Genomic DNA, 24,129 nt, shown 5'->3' with positions numbered 1-24,129 from the left:
TTATTATGTTGTGTAATCCCATCAATGGCCAACGTCCAGAGACTGTAAAACCAAGCCCCTAATATCTGATAGCCTAGTTCTCCCTCTTGGAGAACTTGGTAAACTACCAAAAGTTTATTGCTCGCACTCAAGAGCCTGGTATGCTCCCCATGGCGTATTCATATCCCAGATACAGTAAGAGATATATACATACCATTCAGAGAGCCAAGGCCCAGCAAGCTACTGAGAGTATCCCGCCTACACAGGCAGAGCCTGGGAAGCTACCCATGGCATACTGGATATGCCAAAAACAGCAACGATAGGTCTCATTCCCTTGACCCTGAAAGAGCCTCCAATCATTGGGAAAGACGAGTAAGGAGAGGCTGCTAAAATCTCAGGGCTGAGAGGAAGAGAGACGTTACTGGTGCCCGCTCAAGTAAATCGACAAACAACGGATGACAGTGATACAGTGATTTTATCAATATGGTATATTACACTGATTGACTTGCATCATCTCTATTCAGCTTTGGGAGGTTAGAAGAGTTCAAGTGATTATCCATTTCTTGTAGGTTCTCTCATTTTGTAGCATAAAGATTCTCAAAGTAATCTCTGATGATCCTTTGATTTCTGCAAAGCCAGTTGTGACATCCCTCTCTTATTTCTGATTCAGTTTATTGGGTCTCTGTCTCTGTCTGTCTGTCTGTCTGTCTCTCTCTCTCTCTCTCTCTCTCTCTCTCTCTCTCTCTCTCTTGTGGTGCGCATGCCCTATCCTGCTAGTGGCTTTTAGATCTTATTTATTTTTTTCAAAGAACCAGTTTTTTATTTCATTGATCTTTTGAATTGATTTTTTGGTTTCCAGTTTATTAATTTCTGCTCTAAGTGTTATTATTTCCTTCCTCCAGTCAGCTACGGGCTCCTTTAGTTGGTTACTTTCCGGTTTCTTAAGTAGCACAATCAAGTTTAGTTATTTATGTGCACCTTTCTTCTTACCTGATGGATGCTTACAGAGCTATGAACTTTCATCTTCATACTGCTTTTGCTGTATCCTAAAAGTTCTGGCAAGTCATGTCCTTATTTTCATTTGTCTCCAGCATTCTTTAAATTTCCTCTTTGATTTCCTCTCACACCCTCTGGTTGTTCAGTAACAAGATATTTCCAAGAGTTGGAGTTATTAGCCTCTGCTTCTGTTTGAGATTAACATCTACTTTAAGGGCATTGTGGTCTGAGAGGATAGTTGGTATGACTTCTATCTTCTTGACTTTGTCACCATCACGATCACGAAATCCCATTAATCATCGATTTTTCGAGCGGGCTCAGTAACCTCTTCATTTGTCCTTTCCCTGAGATCTTAGAAGTCTCTCTCGACTCGGCCCTCCCAATGATGTCGCACTGGAGGCTCTTTCAGGGTCAGGGGAATGGGATCCAGCTTGTTACTGGATTTAGTATATGAACACACCATGGGAAGCTTTCGAGGCTGTCCCATGTGGGCAGGAAACTCAGAAGATTGCCAGTTTCTCCCAGTGGGAGAAGCAGGCTACATGCGGCTGCACGCTTCTGAGAGCTTGCTTTTAAGTCTCTCTCTGGATGTTGGCCGTTGATGGGATTACACACACCTGAGTTCCTCTGCCGGTGCCTTCATGGATGAGGCCCATCCGAACGTGTGGAGAGGGGCCTCGAGCATGGCTGTAGCTAGGTTCCGGTGGTCTTGGGCCACCGGGAGCTCAGCTCGGGGTAGGGAGGGAAGCTGGAGCCCATATCCCCTCCGAGGGGCCCCGGAGAAGACAGCCAGACGTGCAGGCAAGAGACTCTCTGCCCTTGACTTTGTAAAGATGTTTTCTGAAATAGTATATGGTCTATCTTGGAGAATGTGCCATGTGCACTGGAGAAGTATATGCATTTTTGAGGATAAAAAGCCCTATACATATATATCTACTAAACCATTCTCTTCTATTTCTTACTTCAAGCAAGTATTTCCTTACTGAACTTTAGTCTACTTTATCTATTGAGAGATGACAGGGAAGTATTAACCTCTACAACTAGTAATATCTTTCTTCAAGTCTATTAGCAGTTGTTTTAAGTATTTTAAGAATCATTGGGTGCAGATATGTTTGGGATTTTGAGTTATTGATGTATATATCCTTTGATCATTAAAAAATGACCTTTGCTATCTCTAATTATCATTTTCAGCCTGAAGTCTATGTCATCTGATACTAGTGTGGCCACCCAGGCCTTTGTAAGGGTGTTCTCTGCTTGAAGAATTGTCTTCCAACCTTTGAGAGTGTCTTTGCTCTGACTATTCAAATGTGTTTCTTGCAGGCAGCAGAATGCTGGCTTCAATTTTCTAATCCATCCAACGACTCTCTCTCTCAATTGGTGCATTTAGCCCACTGACATTAAGAGATTATCACCATGGAGTACTGTGCCATTTTTCTGCAGGAGTTTGGTTTGTAGGATTTGTCTAGTCTTAAAGTAGCCCCTTTAGTTCTTCTTATAAAGGTGGCTTTGAGTCTATGACATTACTGAGTTATTTATCCATGAAATTGTGTATTGTTCCTTCACATATGAATGAGAAGTCTTGCTGGGTAACGTATTTTTTGATGAGGTATTCATTTCACTGAACTCTTTTTTACTATATCCAACCATTGTCTTCAGGCCCGTAGTGTTTTACTTGGTAAATCAGCTTTAAACCTTAAGTTTGCTCTTTTGTATATAATTTTTTTTCTTTGATTTTGCTGCTTTCAATATTCTATATCTATAGTTTTCATACTTCTGATTTTGATGTCCTCAGAGTAATTTTATTTGGATCTCTTTTAGCTGGTACCCTTCGGGCCTCCTGGATCTGAATGCACATGCTCTCCAGCTCTGGTAACTTCTCAGAATGATGTCTTTGACTGCTGCTTCTTCATCAAGGTTGACTTCCTGGCTTTCTGGGATCCCGATGATTCTTGTTATTCCTCTTGAGTTCATTCCAAAGTTCCAGAATGTCAGCTGTTTGTTTATTGAAACTTCCCTCACCCCCCCCCTCCCCATCTTCTGCTGCTGTCTGCAGGTTTTCTGCACCTCATCTTGGAGCTCACTGATTCTGTCCTAAGCAGCAATTACTCCTCTGGTGAGTTTTTCATTTCACCTGCCAGATCTTTCAGTTCTGTCATTTCTGTTTGTAGTTTTCTCATTTCTGTCTTTATATCCTCTTGTGTTTTATTGGAAATCTAGTCCATTGTTTCCTTGAGTTCCTAAAACATCTTCAACATTTCCTCTCTAAAGTCCTTATCAGAGTTATATAGCTTATTACTGAGTCTTCAGGGCTACCACTGTGGTCACTAAATACAAAAGGGTTCTGCATTGCTTCCCCATTGTGACTTTCACAGTTGGAGGTGTTTCTTGTGGGTTGTGTTGTTCCGTGATAACTTAGGATGTCTCTGTATGTTTATGATGAAATACAAAGAGGTGAAGTAATGTGCAGCTGCTTAGTGGCCACATGCTCTCCGTGGAGCCTTCTAACTTGGGGGCAAAATAGGGATCATGAGGGAAGACAGTGCTCTGACGTCACACTGATACCATTTCTCGAGAGCAGGGGTAGAAGGAATCAAGCCAGGGTGCCTAGCAGCCTCCCACTACACTCTACTCTTTGCAGGATCTCCTAATTGCTAGATCTTTTTACTTCTTCCTTGATTTCTTCTTTGGTTCAGTTGTTTAACAGTGTTTTGTTCAGTTCCCAAATGTTGGCAATTTTACACATCTTCTTTTTGTGGTTAATTTCTATTTTCATGGCACTGCAGTCCAAAAAAGCACTTTATATGATTCCCTTATTTGTAAATTTATTATGTTTGAATTATGCCCTAGTCTGTAAACTATCCTGGAGAACATTCTATGTGCACTAGAGAAGAAAGTGTATTTAACATCTGGGGGATGGAAAGCTCTCTATATATTCAATAATCCCAGTTCTTCTAGCTCCTTATTTAAGGATCTTGTCTTTTTACTAGTTGTACTGCCTGGTGGCAAGAGTGACATGTTGAAGTCTCCCACCACTACTGTGTTTCCATAGATCACTATATCACTGCCATCCCGTTGTTTTTTTACTTGAGCGGGCACCAGTAACATCTGCATTTGTCCTAGTCCTGAGGTGTAGCAGCCTCTCCGTACTCGTCTTTCCAAACAATTGGAGAATTTTTCAGGGTCAGGGGAATGAAACCTGTTGTTGTTACTGCTTTTGGCATATCGAATATGCCACAAGGAGCTTGCCAGGTTCTGCCATTCGGGCAGGAAACTCTCGGTAGCTTATATGAGCTTATATGTTATATATATAATTTTATATATTATATATGTATATATATACTTACATATATATTTACATATATACACAGATATGTGTACTTATATGTTATATATTATATATGTACATATATACATATATACATATATATTTCCATAGATATGTTTTTCTTTTCTTTCAGATGGTTTAACTTTTATTTCCTATGATGTGATATTGGCTTACTTATTGTATATATTTTAGGGTAACAATATTTCATCTTTTCAAAATTTATCTTACCACACTGCACCCACTGCAAAGGAGAAATACTACCATTGGGCTCCCCTATCCCTGCGATCTCCACTTTCCTCCTCTTTTTAATTTTGCGTTCTGAATCCAAGGATTTTGGCTGTCCCTATAAAAATTATCTTAAAATATTTGTTTGAGGGCCACATCCAATGGTATATAGGACTTCCTCTCATCTCTGCACTCAGAACGCCTAGCAGTGCTTGGGGGAATAGATCATAAATATGTTTCTTTAGGTTTGTGAGAAGCAGGGTCTTTTTGGGTGCATAAATGTTGATCAAAGTTAGTATTTCTTGATCTACTGTTTCCTTAACCCATAAGTGGTGTCCATCACTGTCTCTAGTTACTTTATGTTGAATGATATTTGGATTTATATAAGCATAAATATCTCAGGGGTTGGAGCAATAGTACAGCAGGAAGGGCATTTGCCTTGCACACAACCGACCCAGGTTTGATTCCCAGCATTTCATATAGTCCGCTAAGCACTGCCAGGAGTAATTCCTAAGTGCAAAGCCAGGAGTAATCCCTGTGCATTGCCAGGTTAACCAAAAAGAAAAAAAAACAGTATAGATGTCCCAGTTTTTATTTTTGACTGCCATTGCCTTTGTATGATTGTTTTCCATCCCTTCACGCTGAATCTGTGTTTATCCTCTGAATTTAGGTGTTTCATGTAGGCAGCAAACAGGCAGGTTTTCATTCCTGATCCATTCAGCTTCTATAGGCAAGTTTAGCCCATTGACATCAAGAGAGATTATTGTCAGTAAGTTTTGTGCCATCTTTTTTCACTACATGGAGCTTCTACCGGTTTGATCCCCAGCACCACATGTTCACTCAAGTACCAAAAGAAGGGACCCCCCCAAACACAAAACCAGGTATATCCCCTATGCACTATCAGGTGTGGACAGTCAGAGAGAGAGCTCAACAGACTGAGTACATGCTTTTACAATAATGGTCCCCAAAGAACCACTAGAAGAAACACCTGCACACAGTCAGGATTAACACCTGAGAAACTCGGGGTGTCTCATCCCCCCCAGCCCTGAAAAAAAGCAATGTTTAAGTTAAAATGTTATTTTAAAATATTTAATTAAAAACTTCAGAGAGATTCACAAGATGGTAGCAGTGGGGCAGCAGGTGCCAGAGCCAACAGAGTAGCAGCTGCTCATAGCGCTCTGAAAAGCTCGCCGAGGATCATAAAATTTCTGCATGAATGGAAGTAAGTGCCCTTTAAATGTTCTATCTCCAAAAGAGTGCTTCCCAAAGTGGGATCCGTGAATATAGGCTCGCTGGCAGGATAGCTGACAGAGCTACTATAGCTCTCGGCACCATGGGCCATAGGCCGTGGGCCACTGCAGTTGCAGAATTTCTGAATGACTAGCATTCTCCAGGTCCACACTGGCACCACTGTGGAATGTGGATCCCAGAGCTGAGGGGGCACCCAGGATCCCCAGATGGACCACACCATCTTGAGACTGACCTCAACGAGAAAGTAACCTGCAGAAAATCTGAGTACACAGGTTTTGTGACTGAAATCTCCAGGCTTTCTCTGAATCATAATGGGTACTTCCCCCTACTTCCCTATAGTCCCAGAAGCCCTGGCAGTCAACCCCACAAACCAACTCCAGCACCACCATGTAAACTCTTCTATAGATCTTGCTCCAGCCCCACAAATATTGAAAGAGATCAAAAGCCACAGTAAATCTTAGACCTGAGCATGGCTGAATAACCTGGGGTACATCAGAATAGGGCAGGTTAGCACAGTGCCCACCCAAATAGAGTCCTGGCAGCCGCTTGCTCCCACAATCCAAAATCACCAGCTTATCCCCAGCCTGACTCCAATGTCTCGAGACAGACCTCCCCAAAAAATTAGCCTGCTGAAAATTTGAATATGCAGGTTTTATAACTGAAATCTCCAGGCTTTCTCAGAATCAGGACAGGCTACCATCCCCACCTCCATCTACTTCTGGGAGCACTGGCAGTCATGTTGACAGCCCAAAGCTGCCAGCCAGTTAAAAAGGCTACTCCAGTTGTACCTTCCTGATAAAAATACTAAACTCCCTGCACAAACATATGATCGTTTAATATCTGTACTGCAAACCATAATGCACAGAAGGAGAGAAATAAAAGAAAAATGTCTGCCATAGAAGCAAGCTGGAGTGAGGGGGGGGGCAATGGGGGAAGTGTTGGGGGATGGTGGGAGGGAAACTGGGGACATTGGTGGTGGGAAATGCACACTGGTGAAGGGATGGGTGTTGGAACATAGTATGACTGTTTATCTCACAGCGATTCAATTAAGAAAAATTCAGATACTGAATAAACAAACAGTATAGTGAGTAGTATGATTGCCTTGCACTCAGACAACTCAGGTTCAATTCCTGGCACACTATACTGGTTCCCAAGGCATGACAGGAGTAACCCTGAGCAGAGAGCCCAAGAATAGCCTGGAGCACTGCAATTGTTGCCCAAAAATGAAAAAAGAATTCATAAATCCTGACCCTAAATTGATAAACTCAACTACAACTGAGAAATCCTGTAGCTCAACAGACAACAAAGGGGTGAAATAACATGCCCTGAACCCCAGACCACGCCAACAACACTGGGGTGCCAGACGGAGAAGGTGCAGCCACCCCGCCTTCTCCAGATGGAGTCCCTGCGACACTGAGATTCTACTAACATGGCTCCGGTATGTGGGACTGGGACTATTTCTCCAAACTGCGCAGCCGCTTACACTTACAAAATGATGTCATCTCAACAGTTCTGATTGTTGGGGGGCAAACTCCAAATAATGACAATAGGTTTCTGTCAAAAATTGAATGTAATCAAAGTAAAGAGAGAGTAAAGTGAAAATCACGTGCCACACAGGCAGGGGGGGAGCGGAAGGGGGAGTATGCTGGGGTTCTTGGTGGTGGAACATGTACACTGGTGAAGATATGGGTGTTTGATCATTGTATGACTGAGACTTGATCCTGAAAGCCCTGTAACTGTTCTCACTGTGATTCAATAAAAGACAGAGAGAGAGAGAGAGAGAAATAAGAGAAGAAACAAGAAAATGGAAACACATCCCCTGCACAAGGATTTGGAGAATTAATATCAAAATGGGAATACTCCCCAAGGCATTAAACAGATTCCATTCGGTCCCTATAAGGATACCCATGATATTTTTTCAAAGAAACTGACACTCCTGAAATTCAAATGGAACAATAATTCCTCACAAACAACTGTTGCAATCCTTGAGAAAAAGCAAATAGGAAACATCACCGTCCCCAACTTCAAACTGTACTACAAAGCAGTAATAATTAAAATATCATGGTATTAGAATAAAAATAGACCCACAGATCATTGGAACAGAGTTGAATATCCTGACACAGACCCTCAAATATATGACTATATGATCACCTAATCTTTGATAAAGGAGCAAGAAATATGAAATGGAGAAAGGAAAGCCTCTTCACCGAATGTAGCTAGGAAAACTGGGCAGCTACATGCAAAATAAATAAAAACACCTCAGACCTCTAACTCCAGGCACAAAAGTCAAAGCAAAATAGATTAAAGATCTCAATATCAAACCTGAATTCATGTACAAGGTACATGGAGGAAAATGTGGGTAGAACCCTCCATGAGATTGAAGGTAAAGGCATCCTCAAAGATGAAACACCACTGACCAAGCAAGTGAAGGCAAAGATAAACCAATGGGACTACATTAAACTAACAAGCTTCTGTACCTCAATAGAGAGAGTGACCAAGATACAAAAACAGCCCTCAGACTGGGAAAAATTATTTACCCAATACCCAACTCATAATAGGTTACTATCCAAGATATATAAAGCACTGGCAGAACTTTACAAGAAAATTAAAAAGCCCAACCCCATAAAAAAAAAATGGAGAAAAGAAATGAAGAGAAATTTCCTCAAAGATGTTACTGTACCTTACTATCAATAAAAACGGGGGGGGGGGACTTCCTCAAAGAAAAAATACAAATGGCCAAAAGACACATGAAAAAAAAATGCTCTACAATGCTAATCATCAGGGAAATGCAAATCAAAACAACAATGAGATATTATCTCACACCACAGTGACCGGCACACATCAAAAAGAACAAAAGCAACCAGTGCTAGCATGGATGTGGGGAGAAGGGACTCTCCATCCTTGGTGGGAATGATGACTGGTCGAGCCCTTTTGGAAAACAATGTAAGCATTCCTCAAAAAGTTAGATATTGAGGGGCTGGAGCGAATAGCACAGCAGGTAGGGCATTTGCCTTGCACGCGGCCAACCCAAGTTCAATTCCCAGCATCCCATATGGTCCCTGAGCACCGCCAGGAGTAATTCCTGAGTGCAAAGCCAGGAGTAACCCCTGTGCATTGCCAGGTGTGACCCAAAAAGAAAAAGAAAGTTAGATATTGAGCTTCCATACAACCCAGCAATACCACTTTTGGGAGTATACCCCAGGGGCGCAAAAGCACACAGTAGAAATGCCATCTGCACTTCTATATTTATTGTAGCACTATTCACAATAGTCAGAATCCAGAAGCAACCAAGTGCCCAAGAACAGACAACTGGTTAAAGAAACTATAGTACTTCTACACAACGAAGTACTATGCAGCTATTAGGAAAAATGAAATCATGAAGCTCACTTATAAATAAATGGACGTGGAGAGTATCATGCTGAGTGAAATGAGTCAGAAGTAGAGGGATAAACATAGAATGCATTCATTTGTGGGATATAAAAAACATAGTATGAGACTAATACCCACAGACAATAGAAACAAGAACCAGGAGGACTCGTCCACGGTTGGAAATCTGCTTCAAGTGCTGGGGGAGAAGACAGTTGGGATAGAGAAGGGACTACTATGACAATGATAGTTGAAAATGATGACTCTGGATAAGAACTGCATGCTAAAAAGTAGGTAAAGGAACAAACGTGATAACTTCCCAGTCTTTGTATTGCAAACCACAATGCCCAATGTGGGGGGAGAGGGGGGGAAGGAGAGAGAGAGAGAGAGAGAGAGAGAGAGAGAGAGAGAGAGAGAGAGAGAGAGAGAGAGAGAGAGAGAAAGTACCTGCCATAGAGACAGGCAACAGGCTGGGGGGTGGGGGAGAGAGAAACTCGGGACATCGGTGGTAGGAAATGTTCACTGGTAGAGGGATGAGTGATGGAACATTGTATGATTGAAACCCAATCATAAACAGCTTTGTATCTCACCAGTCATTCAATAATTTTTTTAAAAAAGCAAGAAATTAAAACTAACTCATATGGCCATCAAAATTAGAATGAGGAGCTGGGGAGATAGCTCAAACTGATGGTGTGCATGTTTTGCATACAGAAGTTCTGGGTTTGATCCCTGGCATCCGACGGTCCCCCCTAGCATACTGGGAACAACCTTCGCATATCTGCCGTGAGTTTACCCTGAGCACGACCTGGTATGACCCCAAAACAAACAACAACAAAAAACTACAATAAACTAACATACAATAGATACTTTATCTCAAATAACCATAATCTTTCATTATTTTCACAAATACTGAATAGAACATTTTAAATGACATAAAATGCTAGAAATAAGGAAAACTAAACTGTACTATTTAAGGATATACAATCTAGTTCTTAAATCATGAAGTAAAGCAAGAAAATTATAGTCACAAAGATCAGGATAATGGCTACCTCCACAGAGTATGAATATGCTGACAAGGGCAAAGGGAAGGTGAGGTCAGGAGGAAACAGTTTTAATTTGTTGGCCTGAGTGGTGACAACATAAATATTCTCATAATTTTCCTTTTTTTTTTTTTTGGAGGGTATTGGGGTGGAGGGAGATCAGACCTATTGTTACTTAAGAGCTATACCAGGCTAGGTGTTTGGGTTTTTCCTCTCAGAGGACCATGCAGTGCTGGGAATTGAACAAGGACTCCAGCATGGATTAAACCCAGGTCTCCAGTTCTTTGTGCTATCTCCCAGCCCTCATAATTTTCTTTAAACTACATGTTTACTTTTCTATATGTATGAATAAAAAGAAAAATAAATAACTTCCTATTCTTTACAAGGTTATTTTATACAATAAAGTGAACTATAATGTCTATTATTTAGTATGTGTTTAAAATAAAGAAGAAAGAGACAGGAGACACTATAGCAGTTAGGGTGTACCCATACCTAGTCTGTCCTTGATTCCTTGTACCAGGTGATGGTCCTCCAGAGTATCATTTATTTGGTGCAGCAATCCCAGAGGGCTGGCTCCCTTGAGCATAGATGGATGCGGCCCTGAAGGCTCCCAGTACCCTAGGGATGGGTAGGACATCCACTGCAGGGCCCAAGCAACAAGGCATCTTGGGATATTTTCATTGACCTGATATCCTGGTTGGCAGAGAAATGACAGCGGGACCCCTGGCTCCTGAGCACAACCTGGGATTCCACCACCGCCACAACCCCGCAAATTCCCTCCCCTCCACATACACAAATGAAACATAAAGAGCTACTAGAAAATATATAACTTTTTGTATCCTCCAAATTGCGCACCAAAGCAAGTTGTTCAGAATTGATGCTCAAATATTTTCTTAAGCGCCAGGTTCAGTCGAAGAGTGTATGTTCTGTATATAAGACACCCTGGGTTCCATTCCCAGCCCACAAATTTAAAAAAAAAAAAGTTAAATGAAATAAATTCCTTTCAATCACTGGAGTAAAAGGTAATTTAGATCTCAGTGATTAAATTCCCTAACTTCCAATTCTCTTTCACAAGCCCCAAAGCTTATATGCTTTGTATCCCAAAACTGATTTTCCCTCTGCCTTCAGTATTACTGACCTCTTATTCTTTAACCTTGTGTATACATCTTATCTGACTTACTAGATGGTAAGTAAACGGCCAATGAATGCTTGGAATCCTGTAATTTGAGTGATTTAAGGCAAAAAGTAAGAAGAAAGTTAAGGAGAAGTTGGGGAAAAACAGTGAAAACAGAGCTTACATTTATGTGAAAACTGCAAGGGCATCAGGATTTTAGTTTCAATGCTTCCAGGAGACAGGAAACAGAGAGATAAAGCAGGTAAATCATTTATTATCCCTTCTAACTCAAGTACCATAAAACAATTAAAGCAGATAAGCAGATAAATATGTACTGATATCAATCAGCTAATATTTAAGAGCAAGAAAGTCCCAAAAGTTATCTACTTCTGAAATCCTCCTAACAAGAGCAAAGCACAACATAGCTCTCTCTCTGATGATAAGGCTATCTGAAATAAATTAATTCCTCAATTATTTGAGCAAGAAACATCTTTCATTTATTCAAGACACTACTTAGTTCAAAATATTAAATACAAATATCCATACAATGATATATGTCTAGTCATAAAAACTGAAAGTTTGTAATTATTTTATTTTTAAAATAATTTTAACTATGCTCTATCTATATGGTAGAATATTTTTTAAATTTTAATGTATTTTTAAAATATATTTTTTCATTTTAAATATTTTTATTTTTAAAATTTATGCCACTATTTTAAAAGTAGGAAAAGGGCCTGGGAGATAGTAAGAGTGTGTAAGGAACTTTCTTTGCGTAAAGTCGACGATAGTCCAATCCTCAGCATTGCATCTATTCCCTCAAGCCGAGAGGAACACCAGATGTAACCCAAAAACAAAAAAACATTTAAAGAAAATAGAAAATATACATATCAACATAATATGTACTCTAGAATATACTATATGGAAAGGAAAATGTACAGAAAAATGTACATAGCATGTAATTGTATATGCAAAAAGTATACAAAGATGCATCTTATTTTTGAAAGAAAAAAATGCTGAAGCAATTAATTAGCCACTTGCTCTTACAGAGCAAGGAGGAAGCCGAGAAAAAAAAAGAAATGAACATGAAACAAAATTTCTACATCTCTTTTCACTTGTTTCTTCTAATTCAATTTAATTTGAAAAAAAAAACAACAGTGATAAGTCATATGCTTTAAACAGAGACCTGGGTTTTATCTCCAGCACCAATTTTTTAAAAAGAGGGGGAAAATACCTAATATGAAAAATAAGTGAATCCAACACATCAAATCAGTAACTATTATACTGAGAAAATAATGGCTTCAAATAATGACTGATGACAATAATAAGTATATCCTCAGTGGGATAAAATGCCCAGGACAACATCATAGACAAAGAAATTTTAACTTCAAAGAATTTTTGAAGTTTGTTTTTTTTCTTTTTTGGGTCACACCTGGTGATGCACAGGGGTTACTCCTGGCTCTGCACTCAGGAATTACCCCTGGCTGTGCTCAGGGGACCATATGGGATGCTGGGAATGAACCCGGGTCGCTGCATGCAAGGCAAACACCCTACCCACTGTGCTATCGCTCCAGCCCCGAAGTTTATTTTCTAATCTATTTTAGGTAAAATAAAAATTCAAAATTTCAATGTAAATGAGATTAAAAGTATAATAGTTTTCTTTTCTTAAAAATATGGAACCTAGGCATACGGCTCAGCAGTAAACACTTGCCATATATGGACCTAAGCCTGACAACACACACACACACACACACACAAAAAAAACACAAAACTGCAATTTTTAGTATTAAGGAGAATTATCAACTCACCAATAGATGGAAAGAACTAAATCTTTACTCTGCCCTTTTAGATAATAAAGTTCTTGTGACGGCTAATTTTTTTTATAAAAAGAATTACAGAATTAGAATGACCATTTTACAACTTTAATTAACTGATTTGCTCAAAGCTAAAATAAGAATGTTAATATTAAGGGATAAACTATTTATAGATAGAAAGTATCAACTCCAGAGATTACTTATTAATCGTAGGGAAAAAAATAGACTTTTACCAAAGAATGATGAGATTGTACAACACGTAAGGTACTTGCCTTGCACACAACTGACCCAGGTTTAATGGCCAGACACCCCATACAGTCCGGTCCCCCTCGCCCCCCATCCCCAGCCCACCAAGAGTACAGAGCCAGGAGTAAACCATAAACCATGAGCACAGCAGGGTGAGCTCCAGAAAATAAAAAACAAAAAACTTTTAAAAAAGACTTTTACATTGAATACTTACACATTAAAAACACCTGAGGGGCTGGAGCGATAGCACAGCATGTAGGGCATTTGTCTTACACACAGTCGACCCAGGTTAGATTCCCAGCATCACATTCGGTCCCCCGAGCACCACCAGGAGTAATTCCTAAATGCAGAGCCAGGAATAACCCCTGTGCATCGCCGGGTGTGACCCAAAAAGAAAAAACACCTGAAACCTCATTAAACTGATGAAATATTTTTGTCAAAACTTTTAAATGTGCATCTAGTCACATGGGTAACTCTCAGCAATGCTTATGAGGCCAGGACCACTCCTGACAATGCTCAGCCAATAGTGCAGGCCTAACAGTTTGATATTCAGGCCCACTGGGGCAGTTCCAAGCTCAGGAGACACCAGAGATGGAACTCGGGTCCATGCATATGCTATACATGTGCTCTACTTCTTGTACTATCACCCAGCCCCTAACCACAGTTTTTAATATATAACTTTGTCTTTACAGGATACAAGGAATAGTTGAACAAGCTAAACAACAGTACAAAGAAATAATAAGGTAACTCTTCAAAATAAGTCATTTTTACAGAGGCAGATTTGGTCTTGTTAAAGAAATTACAATATAAAGTGGAGGAATTGTTCTAGATTTTCGAAAAATAAAATGAGATGCAAAATCTTGACTTAATTCTGGCTACAAAAATATTTTATCACAGTTCGGAAAATTTAAATATAGCCTCAACATTAATTACAGGAAACCACTGCTATCTTTTTTTTTTTTTTTTTTTTTTTTTTTTTTGCTTTTTGGGTCACACCTGGCGATGCACAGGGGTTACTCCTGGCTCTGCACTCAGGAATCACCCCTGGCCATGCTCAGGGGACCATATGGGATGCTGGGATTTGAACCCGGGTCGGCCGCGTGCAAGGCAAATGCCCTACCCGCTGTGCTATCTCTCCAGCCCCACCACTGCTATCTTTTTAAGTACTGACAATGACACCCTGGTGTCATTATCAAAATATGCTAATTTTGATATAAAAATGCTGGAGCTGGTAAGGCTTTTTGCCTTGCATGTGACTGACCAGGGCTCAATTACCAGCACCACATATGGTCCCCACCAGTCGCACCAGGAGTGATCCCTGAATGCAAAGCCAGAAGAAAGCCCTATGCACCAGTAGCTCTGCCAACCCATGCAAAAAGAGAGATATAAGCTGAAGCATCTTGAAATCAGTGTGATATCTGCAACTTTCAAATGGTTTAAAATGGTTCAGTATACGCACAGATCAATAAAGTAAATATGAATAGCATTTTGTTCATTTTTAATCTACACGGCATAGATACTACATTGTTCTCATTCTTTCAACATTTCAATATTTTCTACATTTTTAATTATTTAAAAACATAGCAGACAAGAAGAGAACTAAAAATTTGGTTGCAAAAGGGAAAAACATAATATAAAAACCACTCATATTCAAACATCACCTGAAGAACCTTCTCTAATGGTTAAAATACAACAAAATAACTGATTACCCAGCTCACTATCATTTAATCAATATAAGTAAATGGATTTCAAACAAATACTTAACACACTACAAATAGCAATAGTACTACAATCTGTCAATGATTTAAGGAATGTTTGTCATTGGCAAACAGAATACTGTTATGATACCTCAAATAATCAAAATACATTCTAAACCATATTAAGCCACTAAGAAAAGCTTTTCATTGAGATTAAATTGTTTTAATTCAAAAATTTGACCATATATGAAAGACAACTAGAAGACTGTCCAAGATTTACTTCTATTAGCAACAAATTTGTCTACACCCTTTAAATACCACACAATAAAATTCTTTAAATTACTGATCTGATGCTTAGAAATAGCTGGAAATAGATATAAACGTGGGCGGGGCACGTTATCAGCTAGGTGCTTTACATAGTGTAAATAATAAATAAATTATTATTACCTCTTATAATAATAAAGGTAAATACTCCCATTTGAGAGAAGTCTTGAAGTGTAGAAAAGTTATTTGCCCATAAATGAAAACTCAATACTGATGAGATCTGTTGGAAATCTGAAGCTTAAAAGTCCATATTCATTGCATTTAATTGACCTTAATGGATTTATTGCTTATAAAGAGAAAAGTCTATCTAAAGTAACAACTTAAAAGAGTACCTTCATATTAAAAGAACCATATAATCTTAAGTTTTAAGAAAAATAACTAAAAAAGAAAAAGATACTGCTAATTGTAAAACAAAGAACAATTTTTAGCAAGTCAGCTGTCTAAGCCATAGGACAGCTAGTCGCTTCCTCACTGTATATGTAAAATTACACTCCAGTTGCCCACTGTTTGACCCCAAGGTCAAAAATGCTAGAAACATAATTCACATTAAAACCTAGAAGCCAAATACCATTTGGAAAGTTCTTTAGATGTTTACTGTATCTGTCATCAACCGTGTTCACCACACAAAATTGGTTCCAGCAAATATACTTTGATCTCTCATTTTTCTACCATGATAAAATATTAAACTTATTTTAAAAAGCAGAAGCAAAAATTCCACGAGTACTAAGGGATTATTAATTTGTCTACTGCATAAAAGTATACTAAATTCATCTTAATATAGCATAATATAAATTTTGTATATCTTTTCTACAGAATCAACATTTCAGTATCTGTTTTCTTGTATATCTAAAAACACACACAAGGGACCGGAGCGATAGCACAGCGGGTAGGGCGTTTGCCTTGCATGCGGCCGACCTGGGTTCGATCCCCGGCATCCCATATGGTCCCCCAAGCACTGCCAGGAGTAATTCCTGAGTGCAAAGCCAGGAGTAACCCCTGAGCATTGCTGGGTGTGACCCAAAAAGAAAAAAAAATAAAAAATAAAAAATAAATAAATAAAATAAAAACACACACAAAATACCTGGAGAAATCTGTGTTAAAGAGTTTTCCCACTTAAAATGAAGTCCTCTTTGAACTGGTATGACTAGAGGAAGGCAGAAGATACCTTCTGAGATGGTATTAATATTCTGTATCTGATGTGGGTGTCAGTTAAATTGGTGTGTTTACTTGGTGCAAATTCACTGAGCTGTACTCCATTTATCTAGTTTTCTTTGTTTGTGAAGTTTTTGTTTCTTTGGGCTACACTCACCAGAGCCTAGAAGATACTCCTGGCTCTATGCTCTGGGTCACTTTCAGCAGTGCTCAGAGGACGATGCAGTGCAAGGTTAAGATTAAATCCAGACCTCCTACATGCAAAGCATATAACTCAGCCCTTTGAAAATCTCTTCAGCCCTACATACTTTTTAGTATATGTTTTTATTTTTAAAAATCTTCAATCTAAAGTCCATCTTATAGCAAATGCACTGATACCAAAAAGTTCAATGAAGAAAACAAACAAGTAGACAATTTCACTAGAGAGCACTACAGAAGGAATGCCACCTAACTGGATGAAGGGAAAATCTGAAAATACACTGGAATTAAGTTCTGATGGTGAATTAGAAAATTAGTTCAGCAAAAAGGGAAGGAAAATAGTAAGTGCAAAGACAAGAGAAAAGTCATACCAGTAAGAATGGACTCAAAGAATTTAAGAAAAAGAAATAAGCAAAAAAGCCTAAAAAAGGAACTGTCAAATCATAAAGTATGTCATATACAAACCATATTATACTTTAAGCTTTCTCCTTAAAAGCAATAAGGGCTGAAGATCTTTTGAACAGATATTAATATTTGTATTTTAAACATCAAACATGCTTGCAACCCATTTTGTGAAGAATTGGTATGTACACTGCCCCATGCTTTTCACTACTATGATCCTGCCCTACACCCACATATATAAAAAAAACACACAGCCAACATGAAATGGCCAAGTGTGCCACATGACCCAAGTACACAGGCTTGCTAACAGCCCACAAGAAAAAGAGCTATGCCAAAGAGATTGTTTCTTGGGAATCCAAGTCAGAAAATCCCAAGAAGGAAGTTAGCAAAAAGATCTCAAATGAAAAAGAGGAGCCAGAGGCAAAACACTGGAATGGGAGTGACACAAGAGGCAGATTAGGAATAAGTGGAAACTCTGAGATGAAGATAGGGGACAGAAATAGGGTAGTAAGAACACATAAGACAAAAAAAAAAAAAAATTGAAAGAGGATCTAATACAAGTTAACTGTACAGCATCAGAGTGAAATATCTTTTCCTGGTTTTGGTTTTGTTAAACTCCTAATCTTGTCCTAATCTTGAGGCCAGATTGTTCAAATTACGATTGGTTCCCTTGTGCGCATTTCCTTTCAATAGCACTCCATTACTTAAGGTAACTTGAGTCTCTTCCTTGCAATTAAAAAAATCTAACCAAAGGATAAAAAATAGCACTTTAGAACTCTTATTCTGGCAGTGAATAAGAGAATAAACTGGAGAATATGATAAAACAGGAGAGAGACAGGAAAAGACAAGATGATATTTAGGGGGGCCGGAGCGATAGCACAGCGGTAAGGCGTTTGCCTTGCACGCGGCCGACCTGGGTTCGAGCCCCGGCATCCCATATGGTCCCCCAAGCACCGCCAGGAGTAATTCCTGAATGCAAAGCCAGGAGTAACACCTGAGCATCGCTGGGTGTGACCCAAAAAAGAAAAAAAAAAAAAGATGATATTTAGGGGCCAGGGATAGTAAGGGCTGGGGATGGTTAGGCACTTGCCACCTTGCATGCAGCAGATCCCAACTTACTCCCTAGCACCACATATGGTCTCCTGGGCACTGAGCCAGTAGTAATTCCTGAGCATAGAGCCAAGAGTAAGCCCTGAGCACCAACATGTGTGGCCCAACACCCTCTTCCCCCCCCTAAAATAAAAACATTTACAAAGCATTACAGAAGCACTGAAGATATATTACATTAAAATTAAGGACAGACAACATAAACTGCAATGAAAAATATGACCTGAAATACTATGAGGGAGAATGTATAGGACTCAGAGATAAGTCTTACTAATAAGGTATACAGTCATAGTGACTCCCAAGTTGCTGAGAGCTTCATGGAGAAAGTAGTGGTGCCACTGGTTAAAAGAAATGTTGAAGTTTTGTCTCCCTCTACTTTTGGGGGAAAGAAGAATATTTTGTAGATACTTAAAGTGTTTTCAAAAAGTGAATCCAAGTGAAGTCCATTAGAAGCTATTTACAGGAGAGTAGATGAGACAAGAGCTCTATACAGAAATTCAAAACTTATAAATAGCCAATTCTACATCTTTGAAAAATGTCAAAATTTCCTTTTAGAATAATATTTATTCTAAAATAAGTAAACATAACTAAATTTCACACAAACTAAAGTTTTACATTCTTAACAAACTATATTTTCAAGCACTCTGCATTTCTCTACCATCATTTAAATAAACGTCTACGTAAAACCATCTCAACTTATTAGGAAGGATAAGGCATATATATTTTGGGCGGAGGGAGCCACACCCAGTGGTGCTCAGGGGACCCTTTATGGTGCTCGGAATCGAATCCAGTCAGCAAAGCAAGCGCCTTGCCCACTGTATTATCTCTCCAGCACCTATACTTATAATTTGAACTGAGGTTTTACTCTCTTTAGTTTTGGTTTTGATTTTGGGGCCACACCTGGCTGTGTTCAGGGGCTTACTCCTGGATCTGCTTTCAAGGATCACTCCTGGTGAGCTTAGGAAACCATATAGGAAGCCAGGGATTGAGCCTGGGTCAGTGGCATACAAGGTAAGCACCCTACCTGCCCTACTATTGCTCCGGCCCCATTAGGTTTTACTTTTTTAAAAATCTAAATTTTTTCTATTTCCTTCATGAACCACATACCACTAACTTTAGCTAAAGGGGAAAAAAAATACCCTAACTTATTAGTTTAGATATTGTTACTGTAAAAGATGGATTCTTTCCTACATCTTTTGTGATCTATATACCCTTTGCCCCCCAAATCTGTTAGAACCATCCCCAAAACTGCTCATAAACTGAAGTCATAAATCCAGCTGACAACTAGGTACCTACATCTAAAAGAACTACATTCACCCAAACTCAACATGTCACGATAAAGTAAGCCCTTTTACTTCTCATTCTTCACAAAAAGCTTTTAAATCCTACTCCACCCTCATGCAGATTCCCGACTCAGTGAAAGGAACAAACTAAAAGCCTTTATTTTACCCTCTAGCACTCCCTCCCTAGTCCCAAACCTAATGAAATTACCGGATTATATCTATTTCCAATACCTATATCAATATGTTGCTGGGATTACCCTATTCATAGACTGAAGCGATAGCACAGTAGGTAGGGCATTTGCTTTGTACAAGGCCGACCCAGGTTTGATTCCTCCGTCCCTCTCGGCAAGCTACCGAGTATCCCGCTTGCACAGTAGAGCCTGGCAAACTACCCGTGGTGTATTCTATATGCCCAAAACAGTAACAATAAGACTCACAAAGAGACATTACTGGTGCCCACTCAAGCAAACTGATGAACAACGGGACAAAAGTGCTACAGTGCTACCCTACTGATAATCTCCGCCTCTAAATTTTAGTCCTCACCTCTATCTATCCTCCTCACACAACAGAGTGACGTTTTGAAAATCTGATTATTTCAGTACTTCACTTAAAATTTTTCAGTTAATTTGCTTAACAAATACCAGAGAGATAGTTCATGCTTGCCTTGTACCCAGCCAACCACAGTTCGATACCCAGTGCTGCATATGGTCTCCTAGGCACCTTTAGTGACCCGTGAGTTTATCACTAGGATTAAGTCCTGAGCACTGCCAGGTGTGACCCGGAATATACACATACATATACAAATATACACAATCGCTATCAAAGAGTCATGTCTTAGAGGTTCAGTAAGAAATTACTCTAGTAACATCCTTTTTTTGGATGTTCAAATCTTCAGAAATCAGAATTAGAAATCATCGGAATCTGGAGCTGGAGCGATAGCACAGCGAGTAGGGCGCTTGCCTTGCACGCGGCCGACCCAGGTTCGATTCCCAGCATCCTATATAGTCCCCCGAGCACCGCCAGGAGTAATTCCTGAGTGCATGAGCCAGGAGTGACCCCTGTGCATCACTGAGTATGACCCAAAAAGCAAAAGAGAAAAAAATTAAATCATCAGAATCATCAGAAAATGCTTTCAAATCCTAAAAATTACTTAAATAACTGATACATTTAAAATAGCATGCAGCATTGTCTGTAAAATCTAACAATGAAAATAACCTTCCGACCAGCAAGATGTAATACCACCCAACCAGTATGAACTAACTGTTCAATAATCTCTAAACATTATTATTAAGTGCAGGGAGAAGCTATATACAGAATGCAAGCATTTGTCAATGAAGTGTTTTGAAAACTTAAATGTGCCGGCTTATGTATCCTAGAACATAAACTGGGTAAAATAATATATTACAATAACATATAAGAGAATATAGCAAAAACAAAAGTTGGATGAAAATAGTACCTGCCTCTACAAACAGAAAACAGGTGTTTAGAGAAAAGGTAGAAAAGAAACTTTTTACTGCAACTCTTTGAATCTCTGAACTTCTTTGACTTTTACGTGTAATTATTATCTGTAATTTGGGAATGGGGGTTGATTTAATCATTACCTAGAATTTAAGTGATTTTTTTCCCTTCCTCAGTTCCATAAAAAATTAAATTTAAATGTTTTATTCCACACCAACATTAAAATTGTGCACATTCAATTAGAATAACTTTGTTGTTTTTCTTTTGGGGCCACACACACCTAACCCAACTATGCTCAAGGATTATTCCTGGTTCTGTCATTCCCAGCATTGCTTGATAGCCCATATGCAGTGTCAGGGATCAAACCCAGGTCCACGGCACGTAAGGCAAGTGCCTTACCTTCTGTACTATCACTCCAACCCAGAATAACTAACTCTTAACTGTTTTTTTCTTGACAGATAAAGAGTCCAACTTCAATATTTTTATTCAATATTAGTTACTATTGCTCAGAATACTATTAATAATCACAGCATTGGAGATGTACTTAGGGGTACAGATTATGCCTTCACAGAGTCTGGAATCTATACTGGGCAGCAGAATGAAAGATTGGAAAAGAAAATGTCACAAATGAACACTAGAAGATTACTGTACTTGCTTCTTGAAAAGCAAAACAATAATATCAAGTAACAGAAATTTATTATTAAATTAACAGTAAAATCTTTGGGGATTAAGGAAAGCTATATTACTTTTCCAGAAAATTCAAAAGCAACAAAGCAAAAACAGAGGGTTTTTTTGTTTGTTTGTTTGTTTGTTTGTTTGTTTTGGTGGTTAGGGTTTACTGCTGGTACATCTTAGGGGATGTACCCTTATCGGATGCCAGGGATCAAACCTGGGTTAGCCAAGCAAGGCAAGCACCCTACCAGCTGTACTATCGCTACAGTTCACAAAGTACTAGAATTTTTAGATTAGACTGCTATGTATACAACTGTCAAATCATGTACACCTGGTACTCAAATCAAGTGTACATGATTATAAATCAACATTACCTCAATTATTAAACAAAAGTCCCCTGAATTCCTTCACAGTTCTAAATATATGTGAAAATATACAAGCCAATAAAGCAAAAACGATACCAAAAACAGTTAACAATTTGTACACCCTCCCTCTCCAGACATACCCCTGGCTCTCCACAGATCTGCACCTCACAAATACAGACCCACACTCTCCTTTCCATAGAGGAGTATCACTTCACATATGTACACCTCACATCTGTACACTAAACTCTCCCTCTCCATGGATCTATACCTCACATGTATACACAATACACACACACACAAAAACACTCCGTAGGTCCGTACTGTAACCTCACAGATACACACACACACACACCCTCCATAGAGATATACCTTACACGTACATATAGATCCATCCTCCCTCACCACAGGTATACACACATGCAAGTGCGTGCACACACACATTATATACATATATGCCCACACACAAATCCTGTCTTCATAGATTTGTACACACATGTCGTATACACACTCCATGCATCTGTACTACCTCACTGGTATACACATCCTCCCTTCTCCACAGATCCATATCTCACATACACTGCATAGATCTGTACTACATCACAGGTGTATATATACACACATAAACACACATTCCATAGATCTGCACCTCACACCGACAGAGACACACCCTCCCTCTCCACAGGTGTACACAAGTACACACACTCCAAAAATCTGTACTACCTCACTGGCGTACACACACACACACACACCCCATAGATCTCCACAATCTCACATGTATACAGACATACCCTCTTATAGATCGGTACTTACACGTACAAACACACTCCATAGGTCTGCACTACCTCACAGGTGTATACACACACACACACACACACACACACACACCCTCTTGGTCCAAATCCTCTAAAAATGGTTGGTGGGTCCCCTTCAGGGCCCTCGGGGACTCGGTACGCAAACACCCCGCCCCCAGACCACCTCCAAGTGGTCTCCATCCTAGACCCGAGCGGGAGGAGGCGCGGGAACTGGGTCTCGAGCCAGGGCAGCGCGCCAGAGAGGCGACAGGTGTGGGGGCGAGGCGGCTACAGGAGCGCCGCATCTCCCGAGACAGTAGGCGCGGGGCGCGCGGCGCGGCCGTCAGGAAGGAGAAAGGCCCAGCGGCCAGCAGGGTGTGGGGGTGCGATGGGAACGTGGGTGGGGGTGGCCGGAGGCGTCGGAGCTGGGCATCCCGGCGGGAGGGGGCGGCCGTCGCGGCGTCTCGGGGGAACTGGGGTCCCGCCGGCTCGCGGGGAGGATGCGACGCGGTCGGGCGACCGGGGGCGTGCGGGCGGGGGAGCCGAGGGTCTGGGGCCCCTGACAGGACCGCCGCAACGCTGGGAGGCCGGAAAGGCGTCTGGCCAAGGGCAGATAGAGGGGTGGGGTCGCGCCGGGGCCGGCGGGCCCCCGATCGCGTGTCGGGAGGCTCCCCGGCAGCACCGAGCTCCGGGCGTCTCCGCCGGGGCGGGGCGAGGCGGGACGGCCCCCGCAGGAGCCTAGGAGCGAGAGTGAGACGTGGGCCGGGCCGGGCGGGCAGGCCGCTGGGCGGCCGGGGCGGGTCTTACCTCGGGCTCCGCCGCGGCGGCCCCCACGGCCCCCTCCTCCGGGGCGGGAGCCGCCTCCCACCCTCAGCTCCAGGGTCTGGCCCGGGCAGGCAAGAGAGGCCGCAGACACGGGGGGTCGGAAGGTTTCGAGCGGGTGGGCCCGGCTGCCTCAGGGTCCCGGCGAGCGGCGGCCGCGCATCCCCCGCCCTGTCAGCGAGACTCCGCCCGGCCTGGGCAGGCACATCCCCGGCCGCACCCCGCCCAGACAGCACGCGTCCGACCGCCGCCTCGACCGCGGTCGCCGCCTCTGCTGGCGCGGCGGGTCGCCTCCTCTGAGGCTTCTCCCGGCGCCGGACAGCCCTGCGCGGCCACCGCCAACCGCCGCCGCGTCCCTCGCCAGCTCCGGCCCGCGCGCACCCAACCCCGCGCACGCGGCCCCGCCCCGCGCGACTCCTCGGGCTGCAGAGGAGACAGCGCGCGCGCACTTACCTCCACACCCCCGAGCGCCCGCCCGGCCGGGCCCGCCTGCCCAGTCCCGACA

General features: G+C 41.2%; 1 protein-coding gene across 5 annotated transcripts in view; it reads right to left on the bottom strand.

Moving 5' to 3' along the window:
* MYO9A (myosin IXA) overlaps positions 1 to 24,033 on the bottom strand; it is a 228,476-nt gene extending 204,443 nt beyond the window's left edge. For all 5 annotated transcript variants that reach the window (XM_055132922.1, XM_055132923.1, XM_055132924.1 and 2 more), the window contains exon 1: positions 23,610 to 24,033. The gene's annotated coding sequence lies outside the window, so the exon portion shown is untranslated. The remainder of the gene's footprint in view (positions 1 to 23,609) is intronic.
* Positions 24,034 to 24,129: the final 96 nt, after the last annotated feature.

The sequence above is a fragment of the Sorex araneus genome, chromosome 3 (genome assembly GCF_027595985.1).
Source record: "Sorex araneus isolate mSorAra2 chromosome 3, mSorAra2.pri, whole genome shotgun sequence".
In the NCBI taxonomy this organism is placed as follows: domain Eukaryota; kingdom Metazoa; phylum Chordata; class Mammalia; order Eulipotyphla; family Soricidae; genus Sorex; species Sorex araneus.
The sequence above is the reverse complement of the archived record's forward strand: the minus strand, read 5'-3'. Positions and strand labels throughout refer to the sequence as shown.